This window comes from Vigna unguiculata, chromosome 6 (assembly GCF_037176805.1).
Source record: "Vigna unguiculata cultivar grain cowpea cultivar isolate G323 ecotype 2 chromosome 6, ASM3717680v1, whole genome shotgun sequence".
NCBI lineage: Eukaryota > Viridiplantae > Streptophyta > Magnoliopsida > Fabales > Fabaceae > Vigna > Vigna unguiculata.
In genome coordinates, this window is record NC_140797.1 from 40,298,307 (window position 1) to 40,318,551 (window position 20,245).

A 20,245-nucleotide genomic window follows, 5' to 3' on the forward strand; every position below is an offset into this window, starting at 1 on the left:
TTTCCTTCGTATAATGTCATTGTGCATTTAGAGATGTATTTTGAATCCATATATTATGTGTGTTTGTGTAATTATAAAGTGTTTTTAATCATTTTAAAAGTAATTTCACAAAGAAAATAAAAGATGAATTCGTATTTTGTTAACAAAATAATGAACCATAAGATATCATTTAATTGTGTTTATCCGTTTAACTTCATGTTTTCAACTTAAATATGCTTTTCACTCCTTATAAAAAAATAGTTTTCATTATGATCTTTCAATTATTATATTTTATTACTTAAAATTAGAGATGTCAAAGTGAATCAACTCGACTGACACTAGTTGATTTGTCATGGGTTAAGTTAAAAATGAATAAGCTTAAACGAGTTTACTTTTTTGTGAGACAAAAATTTTGCAATTCGATCCGACTTACCATAGGTTGGTGAGTTAATAGATTTACTCACTTACAGATGTTTTTTTATTTTTCAATTTATTTTATATATTTATTGCATTATAATCAAACTTAATTTACTTCTATAATAGTAGAATCAAAGTATTCACCTAATTCTCAAAATATTATTATAAAAATAATAGTTAAAGATTAAGGTATCAATGTATATAACTTGACAAACAAATTAATTAAACATTCAAACTATTCAAATATTATTGACAAATATTCTAGCATTTAAAAATATGAAATTGTGAACCTATATAATTAGAAATAGTTAATAATTATGACAAAAATATTAAAGAAAAAACTGTAAGAAAAACATGTTAGTTGATTAACTAGGTCAACATATCTTCAACTTGGCTTGAACCCGTTTAACCCGGGGGTTAAGTGAGTCGGATTCAGTTCAACTCACTTTTGAAAATACTGAATTTGTCTCAACCCAACTCGGTTTGAACCTGTGGTGAGTTAGGTTGACTCATATATTAAAACACATTGCAACATCTTTAGGTAAAATAAAAAGGACAATCGATTGAAACTCTCTCAACAAATGTTAGAAAATGTTCAACTTTGTATTAAAAATAACCAAATGCAAAAATATAAAGGATAAAAAATAACATAAATAAAGGTGAATTGATTAAAAAAATTCTTGTAACAGAAATTACTACTTCTAAAAGTATTAATCGTCACCAGTGCAGTAAGGGCTTTTGGCCCCGGTTATTTTTGTCATTCTGCCTCGGTTTTAGACCCGAGGCATATTGGGACGAGACCAAAAGGATCGGTTGCAAAGGAACCAGAGCCATAGAGAGATTTTTTTGCTTCGGGTATATGAGAACTGAAGCCATCTTCACGCATCCAATCATCATCTTCACGCACCCGTTGCAGTCCTGCTTTCAGCCACCGCGCCACCAACTTGCAATAGACGCACAGAACAGCAGCGTCGCCGGCGCGCAGTCCACAACGGAATCACCGTTCATGCACCTAAACATGCAGCAGCAACACCTTCATCGCGACGCACCTGCGACAGCACACCACCGCGCCGCTCGTCACCGCGCCACCATGCTTCACTGCACCTGTCACGGCGCACCTCACCATGACAGCCACCGGATCAGAACCAGCAGCAACCACTACCTTCACCATGTGCGAAACAACAACGTTACCCACACCTTGACAATCACCGCGAGCCTCCACACGTGAGCCAGAAACAGATCTACAACAACGAAACACCATGGACCTCGCCTAAACCATGGCAGCGGAGAATGCAGCTGCAGTCACGACTGAAGCAACTAGTCATGGCAGCGGAAGCACCTGCACACGCGAACCTGCATCTGCACCACGCTCACGGAGAGGAGAAAAATTTGGGTTGACGCAGAGAAGTTGTATAGGCCTCGGTCCTATTCCACCCGAGGCCAAACCCTATGTTGTTAGTGGCAATTTCAAAATTTTGGGGAACACTGATGAATTATAGACCTCGGTTGAGTGATAACCGAACCATGAAAGCTCTTATAGGCTTCGGTCGGATAGGGACCTGAGGCAAAAAAGTTCGAAAATTTTCAAAAATGTCATCGCGTCCTTATAGGTTTTGGTTTCGTACCTTATAGGTTTTGGTTTCGTAGTAACTGAAGCCTATAAGGCGAGTTAAAAACGCGATTCTGCACTAGTGTGTCTAATTTACTATTTTACAAAAATGAATGAAAATATTTTATTTTTTGTTTTAAAATAATTTTAAGTGAATTATATAATATAAATCTTTTAGTTTTCTTATTTCAACATATGTGTAAGTATCATTATACATCTTCTTCGTTTTTTTTTCTGTCGCCCAGATAAAATTAAAAATATAATTAAAAGAAGCCATATACTGTTGCCTTATAAAATTAAAAAAATAGCAAATATTGTAAGGCCCACTTTCTTTTCTGCCCTTAATGTTTAAGGACCTAACCTTCTGTTGGGTCTAAGGTTAGTCCATAGAGTGTCCCAAAACCCCACTTCCAGCCTTAACCTCCTCATTCTACTATTTTTCAAAAAATTGTTCCCTTCCTCCCTCTTAGAGCTGCAGCAACAAGCTCTGCTAGGGTTTGGCCCCATTCTTTGTCAAGCTAGCTCAACCCCATTTTTATTCCATGTAAGTTGGTTCTTGACTCGTACTTTCTATTCTCAAGCTTGTTTTTCGTGGTTCCAGCTAGGGTTCATCGTAGTAACCAGTCTTTGTTCTCGTGTTAGTGTTTATAGCTCACAAAGTTGTTCCTGGAGCTGTAGTACCATTCAGCTTGTACCTAAACCCCTCATAGTATCTTTTGTAGAGGTAAAGGAAGCTAGGGTTTTAATGTTTTCAAGTTATTCTGCCTGTTTGGTTTGTTTCACGTTTTGGGTGCTTGAAATATGTTGTTTGTTGCGTGATAACATATTGCTTACACTGCTGTTATGATTTGAATCTGGTTTTGCACGAGTAAGAGTAGTGAGTTCTGTTGAACTCGCCCAGACGAACTGGGTGGTCGCCTAAAACGAAAGCTTTCGCTTAAGCGAGGAGCTCTCGCCTGAGCGAGAACAGCGGCAGCTCACACCCTATCTGTTTCGAGAGGTCGCCTAAGCGAAGGCCACTCGCCTGAGCGAGATGGGCTAGCTTGAGCAAGACCTCGACGTGCCCTCTGTTTGCAGTCTCGCCCAAGCGAGGGCTGGTAGCTTGAGTGAGGGGTTCCTCTCGCCTGAGCGAGATTGACAGAGTTTATTGTATTCGTGGGTATTTCACATCATTGGAGGATTTATGCTTTAAACAGTTCAAGTGTGATGCCATGTATGCTCTATATGATATATTGGGATTGGAAATTGATGAGCTTGATATGAATATGCGTATGAAACATGATTAGGTGGTTGGTTGTATATTGGCATGAGATTGGTATGCATGATAAATCTATTGTTGGTTGGTGAGATATAACTATGGTATGAGTTGGTCGTAATTCCATGAACCTCGTGGTGAGATCTCATGGTAGTGTCGTATGTGATGTGATGGACGTAATTTCATGAACATCTTGGTGAGATCTCATGATGGTGCCTTATGTGATGGACGTAATTCCACGAACCTCTTAGTAAGGTTTTGTGGTGGTGCCTTAGTGTATATAATTAGGTAAGTATTCAAGTAAGGATTGCATCTTGAAACTCTAAAGAGTTAGTTAATCTCACGTAGAGCGGACAAACTTAAGTGGTGAGAGTAGTAGGATGCCCTAGTCTTTGGCAGGATAATGACTTAGATGTTTGAAGACTAACCTTGTGCATGGTAGGGTGAAACTCATTGGCAATGGCTCTGCAGAGTAGTAAAGGCCACCACAAGTGCAAGCATCCAGTGAATTCGACCGATTATATGTATCCGGATAAATTGAGTCTCAGAGTCTTGTTGTTTGTTATCACATGCTTCGTTGATTTATGTGTTCTTGACTTCTAAATTGTATGCTTAATTGTATGATAAAACTTTTTTACTCTAGATTACCCTTTTTGTTTGCTTGTGTGCGATTTTTCCTTTTTGCAATGATCATCAATCTATTGATGTGAGCAAATGTGAAAACCCCTAATGGTCACAAGGGTGATGGAAACTCCACAGCGTAGCTAATCTTGGGTTGGATTCCCTTACTCTGAGTACTCTTTTAAGGTATTGTGGCCTATGTACTATCTTGCTCTATGAGCAAGCGTGTTGGATAACTGCCAAACTTTTATTTTTGTTTTGATCATGCCTTAGTTCCTCTTTGAATATATTTTGGATGACTATAATGGTTGACACAAATATATTTCACTGTGTGGCTCTCTATATTATATTGTATGTGATATCTCATTTAATTAAGTTTATTTATTAAATGGGATGTTACAAATATTTGTTTAAAAAAAAAACTAGAGAATTAAAGGGTATATAAAAGGTATAGAAAAACTTTGTTATAATTATTATTTTGAATTTTTTCAGCACTTGTAAAACCAGATTTAACGAGGCTTGGATGAATATAGATTTAACATGAATGTGATTAATTCAGTTATACGTTGAACATTAAAGTTGATCTGCATGAATAACCCAAAGTAGTTAAAAATGAGATTATGAGTTTATTCATTGCACTAACTAAGGGGTTCATACGGTCATAGATTGTGAGATCATATACTAGTAGATTTCACTTTTTATAATATATATATATATATATATATATATATATATATATATATATATATATATATATATATATATATATAATTATTTGATTTTACAAGAAATAAAATTAGTTTTATTTTATTTTTTGAAATTTTAAATAACACATACGAAAATAATTAATATAATAAAATATAGAAATACAAAAACAATGAAAATAAAATAACATAGGAAAAAAAATCAGAAACACTAATCTATTACCCGTCTTTAAACATAACATTAATATAAATTTCTTTAAACAAGAAACAATAAATAGTAACGTTACAAGTAATAAATACAAGAAATAATAAATACACACGTTATAACTAATAAATGTTAAGTGTTATTATGCTTTGAGTTTATACAAAATTGGAGTTGCAAAATTAGGAAATTAAAATTGTATTAAATTTTAATTGTAGAGCATTGGGGTCAGTGGCCGAGGATGCAAGGGCAGGCGGGGGCATGGTCCCCCTCCTCCAATTTTTTTTTATTTTTTTCACGATTTTATATTTAATTTTTTAAAAATTATATAAATTATATAAATTTTTAAATTTTTTAAAATTATTTCTACTTTTTAAATTAAATAATATTATATTCAAAATTAATAAAAATTAAATTAAGTATTTTTTTTATTTATTTTATAAACTACAATAATAAATAATAAAATATAAAATTAAATATATAAAGAAACAAAATTATTAATATATTTTTTATTCTCTTTCATCATCTTTTGAGTTTTCATTAGAGCTGTCAAAATGGGTTGGAACCCGCAAGCCAACCCAGCTCATCACAGTTCGGGCCAGGTTGGGTTGAAATTGTTTTATAAATTTCAATACAGATTGATTTTTGATTCGGCTCATATAGAACACGGCTCACCCGGGTTGAACCCATGGTGAGCCGGGTTGAACCCATGGTGAGCCGGGTTGGTGAGCCAACCTGTAGATAAAAGGGTCACACAAGTGTTTTTTATTTTTTTATTAAGTTGGGCTTTATATTTGGGTCATGTTAGATTGTTTTTTATCCAACACATAAATAATTTGTATTTTTTTTATTTTGGTTTGTATTTGGATTGTATTAAAGTTTATTTAGATTTTAATTAGAAATACAATTTAGTTTTGACTGAAAAAAATAAAAAAAATTGTATTTTTTTAATTAAATGAACCATGAGCCAACCAGTTTAACTCGCCAACCGTGGTGGCCCGGACCGGGTTCGAATTTTTTTTGGCTCGCTAAAAAGTGAGCCGGGTTAGGTTGACTCACTAAATCATCAACTCGTGGTGGGTCGGGTCGGGTTATCCATTTTGACAACTCTAGTTTTCATATGTTGTATTCTTCTTTCATGCTTATTTATTTTCTTTTGTTACTAAAAAAAAGTTAGACATAAACTCAGTATTTCTATCCTCATTTTTTCATATTTTCTCCTCATTATTAAATAAATAAGGTAATTTTATCTTGTTTCACTTGATAGTGAACTATTTGTTTAACATTTAGCATTATTTTTTATCTCGATCTTTTTGTATATTCATTTTTTTTATTAATATAGAAGAAGAAACAATGTACTATGTGATTTTTCATAATCTATTTTTAATTGTAACTTGATTATCATAGTGTTTTTTTAGTAATTATGTCTCTCAACTTTTGATTAGATTATGATAAATTATTTTTTAGTTTTAAACTTATTTTTTAAATAGGTATATTAATGAAAAATAAAAGAATAAATTTATTTTTTAAAATTGATAGAGAAACTACTGGTGAAGATGAAAACATGATAATATGGTTATTTATCGCATAACAATAAAATGAAAGCTTGTGAATATTTTTTGAATCAAATACATGTTAATAAAATGGAAGATGCATATTTTACAGATAATATGGTTAATTACATCGAAAAAGTTAACTGAAAAATTTAATTATAATTCAATTACCATGAATTCAAAAATATGAAAAAACGATATACATTCCTTTAGATATGTGTAATTTCTTTGATAATTATAAATGTACTAGATTATGTATTCATTTTTATTGAATTAGTCACAATAATATTAAATAAATAAATTTTGAGTATATCATTTTGGTTCCCCCAAAAATTTTGGTGAAGATTTGCCATTAGTTGTGGTGTAATGAAGTTTGATTTTAATTGAATTATTTTTTTGTTGACAATTGAATTTTAGTTGTATCAATATTTAATTTAATTTGTGGCTGCAAAATTGAAAAAATAGAATTGTATTAAATTTTAATTGAAAAGTGTTGTGGTGTAATGCAGCTGAATTTTAATTGTATTAATTTTTTATTGACAAATAATTTTTAATTATATCAATATTTACTTTAATTAGGTGAGAGGTGGTTGTGTGACTGAGAATACAGATAACATGTTAAAATTGTAATAATCCTAATAGGTGGTGCAATAGAAAATTCAAAAAAAAAACACGACAATTTATACTAATTTTACGATTTTGTTCAATGATACCGATCCTACTATATTACGATTATGAATTATGATTATGTGTGGGATCTAACTCGGAATCACCCTATAAATAGGGAAATAAGATAAAAACACTCTCAACCCTTTGATCCTAAGTACACCCACACCCTCCAGAGCAAGAATTTCACTACATCTCACAACACTCTATTAGAAAAGAATAAGAAAAACCAAACACTAGCTCAAAGTGTATTTGACTTGGGACCAGGAACATCATTGGACTTAGAACTCATTATATAGTCACTAACAATCATCCCCTTAGTTATCCTAGACGATGTGAGACTTTTCAAGACGTGTTATTTTAATCAACACAACATTCTCCATCCTGATTAAAATAAACACATTTTCATTGTCTATACCAACAATCATACTCCACCATAAGGAGTATCACTTGGAATCAAGTCATCCCGAGAATTTATACTTGGAATCAAACCATCCCAAGAATTTCAACTTGGAATCAAACCATCCCAAGAATTTCAACTTGGAATAAAACAATTCTAAGAATTTCCAATTCGAATCAAACCATCCAAGAAATTCACTTGGAATCAAACCATCCAAGAATTTTCACTTGGAATTAAACCATTCCAAGAATTTCACTTGGAATCAAACCATCCAAGAAATTCACTTGGAATCAAACCATCCAAGAATTTTCACTTGGAATTAAACCATTCCAAGAATTTCACTTGGAATCAAACCATCCCAAGAATTTCCACTTAGAATATGTTAGAAATCCAAGTGTGAGTCTAAGTCTCACATTGACTAGAAATGAGAAAGTAGAGCACTATATAAGGATAAAGACCCATAAACCCATCGTCTTAAGGTTTTGTGTTGAGAGTGGTGTCAATTTCTTATGTGGTTGGGCTCAGGTCTCATTGGTGTTGTATCTTCCATTGAAACCCCTCTATAAAACCTAACAGAATCAAACCATCACAAGAATTTCCACTTTGAATTATGTCATCCTAAGAATTTCCATGCACCATGCATCAATGTTAACCAATGTTCGTGTATACGCAAAACCACTGAACCTTGTGAAAAGCCACATATTGAACGTTCACACTTTGCAGCCACTACGCCATTGCCTCCTTTGTCGGAGACGCAACACCCGTCGACGTAACACCTACTGACGTAGCACCACCATTGCATCTCGTCGAAACAAATTTGTAAACCGTAGAGCATTTCCTCCACGCATATGCCGCAAATTCCTTCCATCAAATTTCTCATTGCAACTTTAGTAACCAATAATGATTCTCCAACAAGGAATTAATTTTTTCTAATGTGGAAGATCATACAACGCTGCAACCATATAGCATACTAAGAAAAATCCTACCAAACCATAACTATGATACCACTGTTGGAAAAAACACATCATCAATTAAGAACATTACCGTCTTTACCTCAAAGAATCACCTTATAAATAAAGAAATAAGATAAAAATAAGGAACACAAGAATATAACGTGGAAACTCCAAATACGGAGAAAAACCACGACCACATATAATAATCACTATGTGCAAATTTGTACACCTATTATATAGTCACCAACACCCACCCCTTTATTATCCTAAGGGATGTGAGACTTTTCAAAATGTATTATTTTCATGAGTTCAATAATAAGATCTTATGATATTATGATTTAAATTTCGATTTTGACTACTTTATCGATAACTCTTCTGTCTTCTTATGGTCTCCATTCCTATAAATATCCTTTAGTTTTTCCACTTCTAAATCAAACTGATTATGAGATTTGGTCTTAATTTCGATATCATGTCTATACTTTTTGTTTTCTCTCTTCTTCTTCTCCTAGAAGTACCCAAGTCGTGCATTGCTAAAGAAAAAAAAGTTAAGTGGAATTCTTTCAAGTTTGTTCAACAATGGCCAAAAGGCTTTTGCGATTCCCCATTCGGAACACGAAAATGTCGTATAATACCAGATAAATTTGTTATTCATGGATTGTGGCCTCAAAAAGAAAATGATACACTTCCTAAATGCAGAAGTAAGACTCCCATTCATAGGAAGGTGAGTATATCTCTTTTTTTTATGTTTATAATGTGTGGTTTATTTTATACACTAATGTGTTCCCTGTTTGATAAAAAATTAATTGTGTTTATTTAGGATTTAAAACCCGTGTCAACACAACTTGATTCGGATTGGCCAAATTTAATTGGCCAAAATTTTTTGTTTTGGAAACGGGAGTGGGTAAAGCATGGAGGATGTTCAGAGCCAACGTTCACAACCACACTAGCCATGATCCTGTGCTTTCTTGTTATCATGATCCAAAACTCAATGTTACTGCTCTCTATCAAATTAGTATTTGTTTGACGCCCAATGGAACCTCATTCGTAAACTGTAACTCTGTTGGTAGTTGTGGTGACAAGAGTTTATTATTCCCAAAATGAGTTTATGCACCAATAATATTTAATAAATAAAATACAAGTATTCATTTTCCTTGCAATTTCCTTCGTGTAATGTCATTGTGCATTTAGAGATGTATTTTGAATAATGTCATTGTGCATTTAAAGTACAACATGCATTACGATCAGAAATAATAATATTTTTTAATAATAGTAATAGTAAATGAACGATAGATTGAAATTTTTTTCTTATGCTTCGATGTTTGTTTGGAAGTGTTGACTTCTTATTTTTAACGTTCTTCCGCATTTTCTAATTATAAAAAGAACTAGGTGGTGGGTTTGTATGATAATGGTATTTTTAATCATTCATTCTAAAATTAATTTCATAAAACATCAAAGATAAATTGCATTTTTGTTGAAAAAAATTATGAATCATAAGATGATATATATCATTTACTTGTGTTTGTTGTTGGTGTGTTTATTTATACAGTGTTTTTAATCATTTTAAAAGTAATTTTACAAAGGAAATAAAAGATGAATCGTATTTGATTAAAAAAAATAAGGTTTAAATATATATATTTGGTCCCTATTTTCATTATTTTTGTTCAATTTGATCTCCACTCGTTGTACGTTCAATTAGGTTCTCATTTTTCTCAAATTTTAGTAAATTTGGTCTTTTTTACTAATGGTGTTTAAATAGTTAAAAATTCGTTCTGCAACCCGGTCGACCCACCACGGGTTGGTGAGTTTGTGGATTGACTCACTTACGAACGTTTCTTCTTTTTTTATAATTTATTATATATATATATATATATATATATATATATATATATATATATATATATGCATTACGATGGGAGTGAATTGACTTAGTTTATATTTTATAATAGTAGAATCAAAGTGTTCACCTAATTCTCAAAATATTATTACAAAAAGAATAGTTAAATATTAAAGTATCAACATATATAACTTGACAAACAAATTAATTAAATATTCAAACTATTCAAATATTATTAAGCAATATTCTAGTATTTAAAAATATGAAATTGTGAACTCATATAATTAGAAGTAGTAAATAATTATAAAAAAAATAAAAAATTTGTAAAAAGATATTGGTAGGTTAAGTGGATCAACTTACCTTTAACCGGACTTAAACTCATTTAACTTGTGGATTAAGTTAGATGGATTCAGTTCAACAAACTTTTAAAAAAATTGATTTTTTCTCAACCGAACTCGGTTCGAACCCGTGATGAACTTAGTTGGCTCATGGGTTAAAATCTATTTTGATATTTTTAAATAAAATGAAGAGGTCAATTGATTGAAACTCTTAGCAAAGGTAATGAGAGGTTCAACTTTACATTAAAAAAAATATAACTATCAAAACAAACAATATGATAACCAAATGCAAAAATATAAAGGATAAACAATAACAAAGATAAAGGTGAACTGATTAAAAAAAAATCTTGTAACAAAAATAACTACTTCCAAAAGTATTTCTTGAATAAAATAAAAACAATTTTTAAGTGCTATCTTGATTGTCTTTAAAGTGCCAAGAATATAAACAACAACCGCGAACACAAAAAAGAGATTAAGAAAAAAATAAGTTTTAGATTAATTTTATTCTCTTCAAATTTACATCCACCTCAATTCAATAAACACGGGATGTATTATTATTCTTGAAAGGCCACACATTTACATTCTATTAATTTCTTTCTCTCTAATATATTAATAACTTTATTTTGGGAATATAAAAAAAAGTATGTTATCTTAGTGACTTATTTTTGCATATGTTTCTAAAGCAAAAAAAAAAAGATATTTTTGTGAATTTTAACGGCCATATTTATTAGTGATATGACATTTAGCGGTTCACAAATTAAGTGTCATCAATTTTATCGTATATTGATTAATTATAAGATTTATTAATTGTATTTAATAGGTAAATTATGGCTATTACCATTATTTATATAAAACAAACATTATTTATCACAAATTTTAATATATATATATATATATATATATATATATATATATATATATATATATGGGTGCGGAACCGTGACAGATCTTGCTAAAAAAATTTAAAAGGTCAAAATAATATATTCAAATTTTATATATTTAATTATTATTATTAATATAATAAAAGTATATATAATTTAATATTGAAATTCTTGTATGTTATTTTCTTAGAAAAATTATAGTTTTGAAAATATATTTGATATGAAACTCATTTTAAATTAATTTTTCTAATTTTATCTCTTTCTTTTAATATTCTCATATTTGAGCACATTTTTTTATAATAAGTTTCAAATAATTAATATAAAAAATTCTGCCCATAATTAAAAAGAATTAATATGAAATTTCTCACTTTTGATTCTTTAAATATTAAGAAATGGTTCTCTAATTCAATAATTGAATTCCTAATATCATACTTGCAAATAGGTGAAGTAAATTTGTATTGTTTTTATCTTCAAAAGTATCTTCCCTGATATCACTTTACAAAAAATGAATCTATTATTTTACTTTTATCAATATACCTATCTTAAAAAAAATTAAGACTAAAAAATAATTTATCAAAATCTAATCAAAATTTGAAAGACGTAATTACTAAAAAAATATGATAATCAAGTCACATTTAAGAAATGGTTACGAAAAAACATGTACTACATAACTTTTCTTTTTATATTCATAAAAAAAAATATACAAAAAAACTCATAAGATGAAAATAAAAATAAATATCAAACTAATATTTTTCTATCAAGAGAATGGAGATAGTTACCATTTTTTTATCTTGAAAGATAACAGATGAAAACTAAGAACGAGAGAATTAATTTATATCTAACTTTCTATTTCTTTTTTAAAACAAAAAATAAAAACAAAAAAGATACAAAAGAAATGAATGAATACATTACGTAAAAAACTTAAAATGGAAAAGAACAAAAAAAATATCTCAACGAAATTTATTATTTTTTATTATGTTTAATTTTTTATTTTATTATTTTTTAATATTAAATATTATATTTTATAGAAAAAATAAATATTTAAAAAAAATCTTTTTGGGGCTGCAGACCTTCTAAGGTCCGACATGGTGTGGAAGAATGAAAGCATGAGTTTTACATTCTCTGATTCCTCTTCCGATACTCGTCTAATTTATTATTTTACAAAAAAGAATGAAATTGTTTTATTTTTTGTTTTAAAATAATTTTAAGTGAATTATATAATATAAATCTTTTATTTTTCTTATTTGAACATATGTGTAAGTATCATTATACGTCTTCTTTGTTTTTTTTCTGTCTGTCCAAACAAAATTAAAAATATAATTAAAAGAAACATGTTATATTAAAAAATTTAAAAATAAAAATAGCCAATATTGTTTATAAAAAAATTGGATAACCAAAGCTAGATAAAAGATATAGAAAAACTTTGTTATAATTATTATTTTGACTTTTTTTCAGCACTTCTAAACGTAGATTTAACCAGGCTGGGATGAATAGAGATTTAAAATGAATGTCATTAATTAAGTTATACGTTGACATCAAAGTTAATGTACATCCATAATTAAACAGTTAAAATCAAGATTAAGAGTTTATTTATTGTAATAAGCAAGTTATTCATATAATTATAAATCGTGAAATCATAATAAAATTAAATTTTATTTTTTATAATATATATATATTATAATTATTTTATTTTATAAAAAATAAAAATTAATTCAATTTCATCTTTTAAAATTTTAAATAACATGTATAAAAATAATTAAGATAATAAAATATGAAAATACAAAAAGAATTAAAATAAAGTAATAGAGAAAAAACAAATCAGAAAAACCAATCTCTTATTCGTCTTCATAAATAGCTTTATATAAATTTTATTATACAAGAAAAAATACATAGTAATGTTATAACTAATAAATACAAGAAATAATAAATATTAAGGTTATAATTAATAAAAGAGAATGCTAACCAGTGCCCTAAGAACATTGGTTATGGAAAATTATTTTGCATTGATTTTTTTCATTTTTATATTAAAAATTTAAATAATTAAATTAATTAATTAAGATATTATAAATGCATATAACAAATTTTATAAAGACAAAAATATCATTTTAAAATTATAGATAATAACATGCAGAAAAACGACTTTGGAATTTTTAAGTCTCTACTAAAAAGAAAAAAAAATATATACCTGGTGATGACACTTCAAGAATCTCTCAAGGTGAAAGTTTTAAATGTGAAGATGGTAAATCTTTGAAAAGTATGTCTTTAAGTTTTACAACAAAATTGCTACTTTAGTTATTTTTTTATAGATGTTTAACACTATTTTATTTTGTGTTGGTTGTTATGTTAATTTAAACTTCCTTATGTTTAATTATATTTCACTTTTAACAACATTAAAACATAGTTATTTTATTATTTAATTATCTTTTTACTTTTATCGGTGAACATTAAATAAAATATAAAACTCACATGTACAATACTTATGGACAATTTTGTCTTTTAAATAAAATAAAATTACATAAATGGTGATTAAGTTAAATTTAATTTAATCTTACACTTACATATGTATTTTTATAGAATTCAACCCATGTTAATTACCAAGACACCTTAAATAATTACTAAACATTATTATACTTTGGATCTATACAAAATTGTGGCTGCAAAATTGGAAAATTAAATTATATTAAATTTTAATTGAAAAGTGTTATGGTGTAATGCACCTCGATTTTTAACTGTATTAATTTTTTTATTGACAAATGAATTTGAATTGTATCAATATTTAATTTAAATTGTGGTTACAAAATTGGAAAATTAAAATTGTATTAAACTTTAATTGAAAAGTTTTGCGCAACTAGATTTTAATTGTATTAAATTTTTATTAATAATGAATTTTAATTATATCAATATTTAATTTAATTAGGAGGGGTGGTTGTGTGACCGAGAACAAATATAACGTGTTAAAATTATAATCATCCACCAAATAATATGAACAGACGATTCAACAGAACATTCGAAAATGATAATTTACACTGATTTTACGATTTTGAGACAATCTTGTTCATAATACTATATTACGATTATGCGTGGACGTGACTCATATATACTATATAAAAAATAAAACCTTACGATATTATAATTTAAATATTGATTTTGACTATTTTTTTCTCGATAAGTCTTCAATTCCTATAAATATCCTTTAGCTTCTCCCCTCTAAATCAAACTGATTATGAGATTTGGTCTTCATTTCATATCATGTCTATACTTTTTGTTTTCTCTCTTCTTCTAGAAGTACCCAAGTCGTGCATTGCTGAAGAAAAAGAATATAAGTGGGATTCTTTCAAGTTTGTTCAACAATGGCCGAAAGGCTTTTGCGATTCCCCAAGAACTGGAACACGAAAATGTCGTATAGTACCAGATAAATTTGTTATTCATGGACTGTGGCCTCAAAGAGATGATGGTACACTTCCTAAATGCAGAAGTAAGACTCCCCTTTATAAGAAGGTGAGTATATCTCATTTTTTATGGTTATAAAGTGTGGTTTATTTTATACACTAATGTGTTCCCTGTTTGATAAAAAATAAATTGTGTTTGTTTAGGATTTAAAACCCTATCAAAACAACTTGATTCGGATTGGCCAAATTTAATTGGCCAAAATTTTAAGTTTTGGAAACCGGAGTGGATAAAGCATGGAGGATGTTCAGAGGCAACGTTTCCAAAACTGGAATATTTCAACCTGGCTTTGCATCTTTATGAGCAAAATAACCTATTGAATATTCTTGAAAAGGAGCAGATAGTCCCAGATGACAAAAAACTTTATAATGTTAGTTCTGTTTTTGCTGCAGTTCACAACCACACTAGCCATGATCCTGTGCTTTATTGTTATCATGATCCAAAACTAAATGCTACTGCTCTCTATCAAATTAGTATTTGTTTGACCAAAAATGGAACCTCATTTATAAACTGTCCGAAATCTGATGGTACTTGTGGGGACAACAGTTTATTATTCCCAAAATGAGTTTATGCGCCATTAATATTTAATCAATAAAATACAAGTATTCATTTTCCTTGCAATTTCATTCGTCTAATGTCATTGTGCATTTAGATATGTATTTTGAATCCATATATACCATTAAAGTACACGATGCATTATGATTACAAATAAGAATATTTTTTTTAATAGTAGTAAAAGTAAATGAACGATTGACTGAATTTTTTCTTATGCTTTGATGATTGTTTGGAAGTGTTGACTTCTTAACATTCTTCCACATTTTCCAATTATAAAAAGAACTAGTTGGTGGGTTTGTATGATAATGGTGTTTTTAATCATTCATTCTAAAATTAATTTCATAAAACATAAAAGATGAATTGCGTTTTTGTTAAAAAAAAATTATGAATCATAAGATGATATATATCATTTAATTGTGTTTGTTGTTGGTGTTTTTGTGTAATTATGTAGTATTTTTAATCATTTTCAAAGTAATTTCACAAAGGAAATAAAAGATGAATTGCATTTTGTTAACAAAATTATGACCAATTCCACCATAGGTTGGTAAGTTGGTGGGTTGCATCACTTACGAATGTTTTTTTTTTACAATTTATTTTATATATTTATTACATTATAATGAAAGTGAATTGACTTAATTTATTCTTTACAATAATAAAATCAAAGTGTTCACCTAATTCTCAAAATATTATTATAAAAATAATAAGGTATAAATACACATTTGGTACCCAAACTTTTTCGTAAAGTTCAATTTGGTACCCGAACTTTAGGAATGTTCAATTTGGTACCCCAATTTTCTAAAGAGATTCAATTTGGTCCTCTCCGTTAAGTTGGAGTTAACACCGTGTCTGTACAGGACACGTGTCAACCGTGAAATTTTTTTTTTTTCAAAAAAATTAAAAACTGCCACGTGTCAGTTTATCATCGTGCCACGTGGCAGCTTACAATCATGACATGTGGCAGTGTAATAGTTGTTTTCAATTTAGTACCCTAATTTAAATTTTTGGTTCAATTTAGTACCTAAATTTTTTAAAATGATCCAAATTCGTCCTTTCCTAATTGAGACCAAATTAGTAAATAAGCTTAATTATAACTTATATAAACATGTTAAAATAATTGTTTTGAATTTATACATCAAATCACTACACCTAAATATTCAAATTATTTTATTTTTTACAAGTGTAAAAAATTTCATGTATAAAAAATTACAAAGGTTAAAATGTAAAAAATAAAATAATTTAAGTATTTAGGTGAAATGATTTGATGTATATATTAGAAAAAGTTATTGTAACATGTATATATAGGTTGTAATTAAGCTTATTTACTAATTTGGTCTCAAATAGGAAAAGACGAAATTGGATGATTTTAAAAAATTGGGGTACTAAATTGAACCAAAAATTTAAATTGGGGTACTAAATTGAAAACAACTATTAAACTGCCACGTGTCATGATTGTAAGCTGCCACGTGGCACGATGATAAACTGACACGTGGCAGTTTTAAAATTTTTTGAAAAAAAATTAATTTTTTTGAATTTTTTTTTTTAAAAGAAATAAAAATTTCATGGCTTGACACGTGTCCTGTACGGACACGGTGTTAACTCCAACTTAACGGAGAGGACCAAATTGAATCTCTTTAGAAAATTGGGGTACCAAATTGAACATTCCTAAAGTTCGGGTACCAAATTGAACTTTCCGAAAAAGTTTGGGTACCAAATGTGTATTTATACCAAATAATATTAGGTATTAAAGTATCAACATATATAACTTGACAAACAAATTAATTAAACATTCAAATTATTCAAATATTATTGAGCAATATTCTAGCATTTAAAAATACGAAATTGTGAATATATATAATTAGAAGTAATAAATAATTATAACAAAAAAAATAGAAAAAATTGTAAAAAATGTTAGTGGATTAAATGAGTCAACTTATCTTCAATCCACCTCAAACATCAAACACATTTAACATGTGGATTAAGTGAGCTGGATTCAATTCAACCCGCTTTAAAAAAAAAAAATTGTCATAACTTATCTCGATTCAGACCTATATATGATGAATTGGGTTGGTTCACGAGTTGAAACTCATTTTAATGTCTTTAGATAAATTAAAGAAGTTAATTAATTCAAACTCTCTCGGCAAAGATGAGGAGATGTCCAACTTTGCATAAAAAAAAAACAATTTTAAATAACTATCAAAACAAACAATAATATCCAAATGCAAAAGTATAAAGGATAAACAAAAACAAAGATAAAGGTGAACTGATTAGAAGAAATTCTTGTAACAAAAATTACTACTTCCAAAAGTATTTCTTGAATAAAATAAAAACAATTTTTAAGATGCTATCTTGATAGTCTTTAAAGTGCCAAGAACATTAAACAACAACCGCGAACACAAAGAAGAGATTAAGAAAAACAAATAAGTTTTAGATTAATTTTATTCTCTTCAAATTTACATCCACTTCAATTCAACAAACATGGGATGTATTATTATTCTTGTAATGCCACACATTTACATTCTATTAATTTCTTTCTTCCTTTCTCTTTAATATATTAATGACTTTATTTTGTAAATATAATTAAAAGAAATGTGTTATCTTAATGACTTATTTGTGCACATGTTTCTAAAAAATAAATGTCTTGCTAACTAGTGCACTAAGGACACCGGTTAAGGTAATAAATATACATTGAATTTTATAAAAAAATACATATGTAAGTGTAATATTAAATTAAATCTGACCTAATTATTATTAATGTAATTTTATTTTATTTAAAAGATAGAAATGTCCATAATTATTATACATGTGTTTCATATTTTATTTAAAGTTCATTAATAAAAGTTAAAAAATAATTAAATAATAAAATAATTATGCTTTAATGTTGTTAAAAATTAAATATAATTAAATCTAAATAAGTTTAAATTAACGGTACAACTATAAAAAAATAATGTTAAATATATACAAAATTTATAAAAAAAAACAAAAATAAAATGTTTCAGTAAAGACCATAAAAATTTTAAAATCATTATTACGAATTAATAAGTTATTGTCTAAAACTTTAAAAAGATATTTTTATCTTTATAAAAATTGTTATATATGCATTTATACTATATTAACTAATATATTTAATTATTTCAATTTTTAATATAAAAATAAAATAATCAATACAAATTAATTATTTTTAACATGTGCTATTAGGATACTGGTGTTATTACCATCCACCAAAAAGTATTTTGTGAATTTTAAGTACCACATTTATCAGTGATATGACATTTAGTGGTTACAAATTAAGTGTCATAAATATTGTCGTATATTGATTAATTATAAGATGTATTCATTGTATAAATAGGTAAGTTCTGGCTATTATAATTATTTATATAAAACAAACACTATTTATCACAAATTTTAATATATGTGGGTGTGGAAGAATGAAAGCCATAAGTTAAACATTCTCTTATTCCTCTTTCGATACTCATCTAATTTACTATTTTACAGAAATGTATGAAATTATTTTATTTTTTGTTTTAAAATAATTTTAAGTGAATTATGTAATATAAACTTTTAGTAACACAAAAAAGCCCTTTAACGTCATTCCAATAATGTATGTCTAAAAAAAGTTCAACATTAAAAATGACATGTGATATTTTTGTAAATTATTGATATACGTCTTCTTCATTTTTCTCTGTCGTCCAGATAAAATTAAAAATATAATTAAAAGAAGCCATATATTGTTGTCTTAAAAAATTAAAATAATAGGCAATATTGTTTATGAAAAATCTGGAGAATTAAGGGTTGATAAAAGATATAGAAAAACTTTGTTATAATTATTATTTTGAATTTTTTCGGCAGTTGTAAAATTAGATTTGTTGGAAGTCCTATATCGGTTAAAGATAAGGTCAATTCACAATATATATAAGTGGGTACAATCCTCACCTAAGTCAGTTTTGTGGGATTGAGTTAGGCCTAAAACCAACTTCTAACATGGTATCAGAGCCAAGTTAGAACCTATCCTAGCGAGCTTTCTTGGATATTATGTTCCACCCGATATCAGGCCGCTAACAGACCACTCACTAATTTCTTGTCTCACACACAAGATGAATATATTTCGGCGTGAGGGTGTGTGTTGGAAGTCCAACATCGATTAGAAATAAAGTCAATTCACAATATATAGGTGGGTGCAATCCTACCTTACAAGTCGATTTTGTGAGGTTAAATTAGGCCTAAAATCTACTTCTAGCAAGATTTAACAAGGATTAGATGAATAGAGATTTAAAATGAATGTGATTAATTAAGTTATACGTTGAACATTAAAGTTGATGTGCATCAAGAACTCTTTTGTCTTCTTTTGATCTCAATTCCTATAAATATCATTTAGTTTTCCACTTCTAAATCAATCTGATTATGAGATTTGGTCTTTATTTCAATATCATGTCTATACTTTTTGTTTTCTCTCTTCTTCTTCTCATAGAAGTTCCCAAGTCGTGCATTGCTGAAGAGAAAGAAGATAAGTGGAGTTCTTTCAAGTTTGTTCAACAATGGCCGAAAGGCTTTTGCGATTTCCAAATTATTGGTAGAAAACGAAAATGTTATTCAATACCAGATAAATTTGTTATTCATGGACTGTGGCCTGACGGCGATGCTGGTAAAGTTCCTAAATGCAAAACTAAGACTCCCCTTGAGTGGAAGGTGAGTATATCTCTTTTTGTTATGGTTAATTATAAGTTAGAACTCTAACGTGTGTTTTATTTTATATTTAATACACTAATTGTTTCCTGTTTCGATAAAAAAATAAATTTTGTTTATTTAGGATATAAGACCGTTGGAACAAGCACTT

At 28.4% G+C, this 20,245-nt stretch overlaps 1 long non-coding RNA gene across 1 annotated transcript; it reads left to right on the forward strand.

The window, feature by feature from the left end:
• Window positions 1-8,805: 8,805 nt before the first annotated feature.
• LOC114189167 (uncharacterized) lies at window positions 8,806-9,514 on the forward strand. The gene is made up of 2 exons (XR_014995534.1): window positions 8,806-9,080; window positions 9,177-9,514. It is a non-coding gene; the product is annotated as an uncharacterized LOC114189167 (long non-coding RNA).
• The last annotated feature ends 10,731 nt before the right edge of the window (window positions 9,515-20,245 follow it).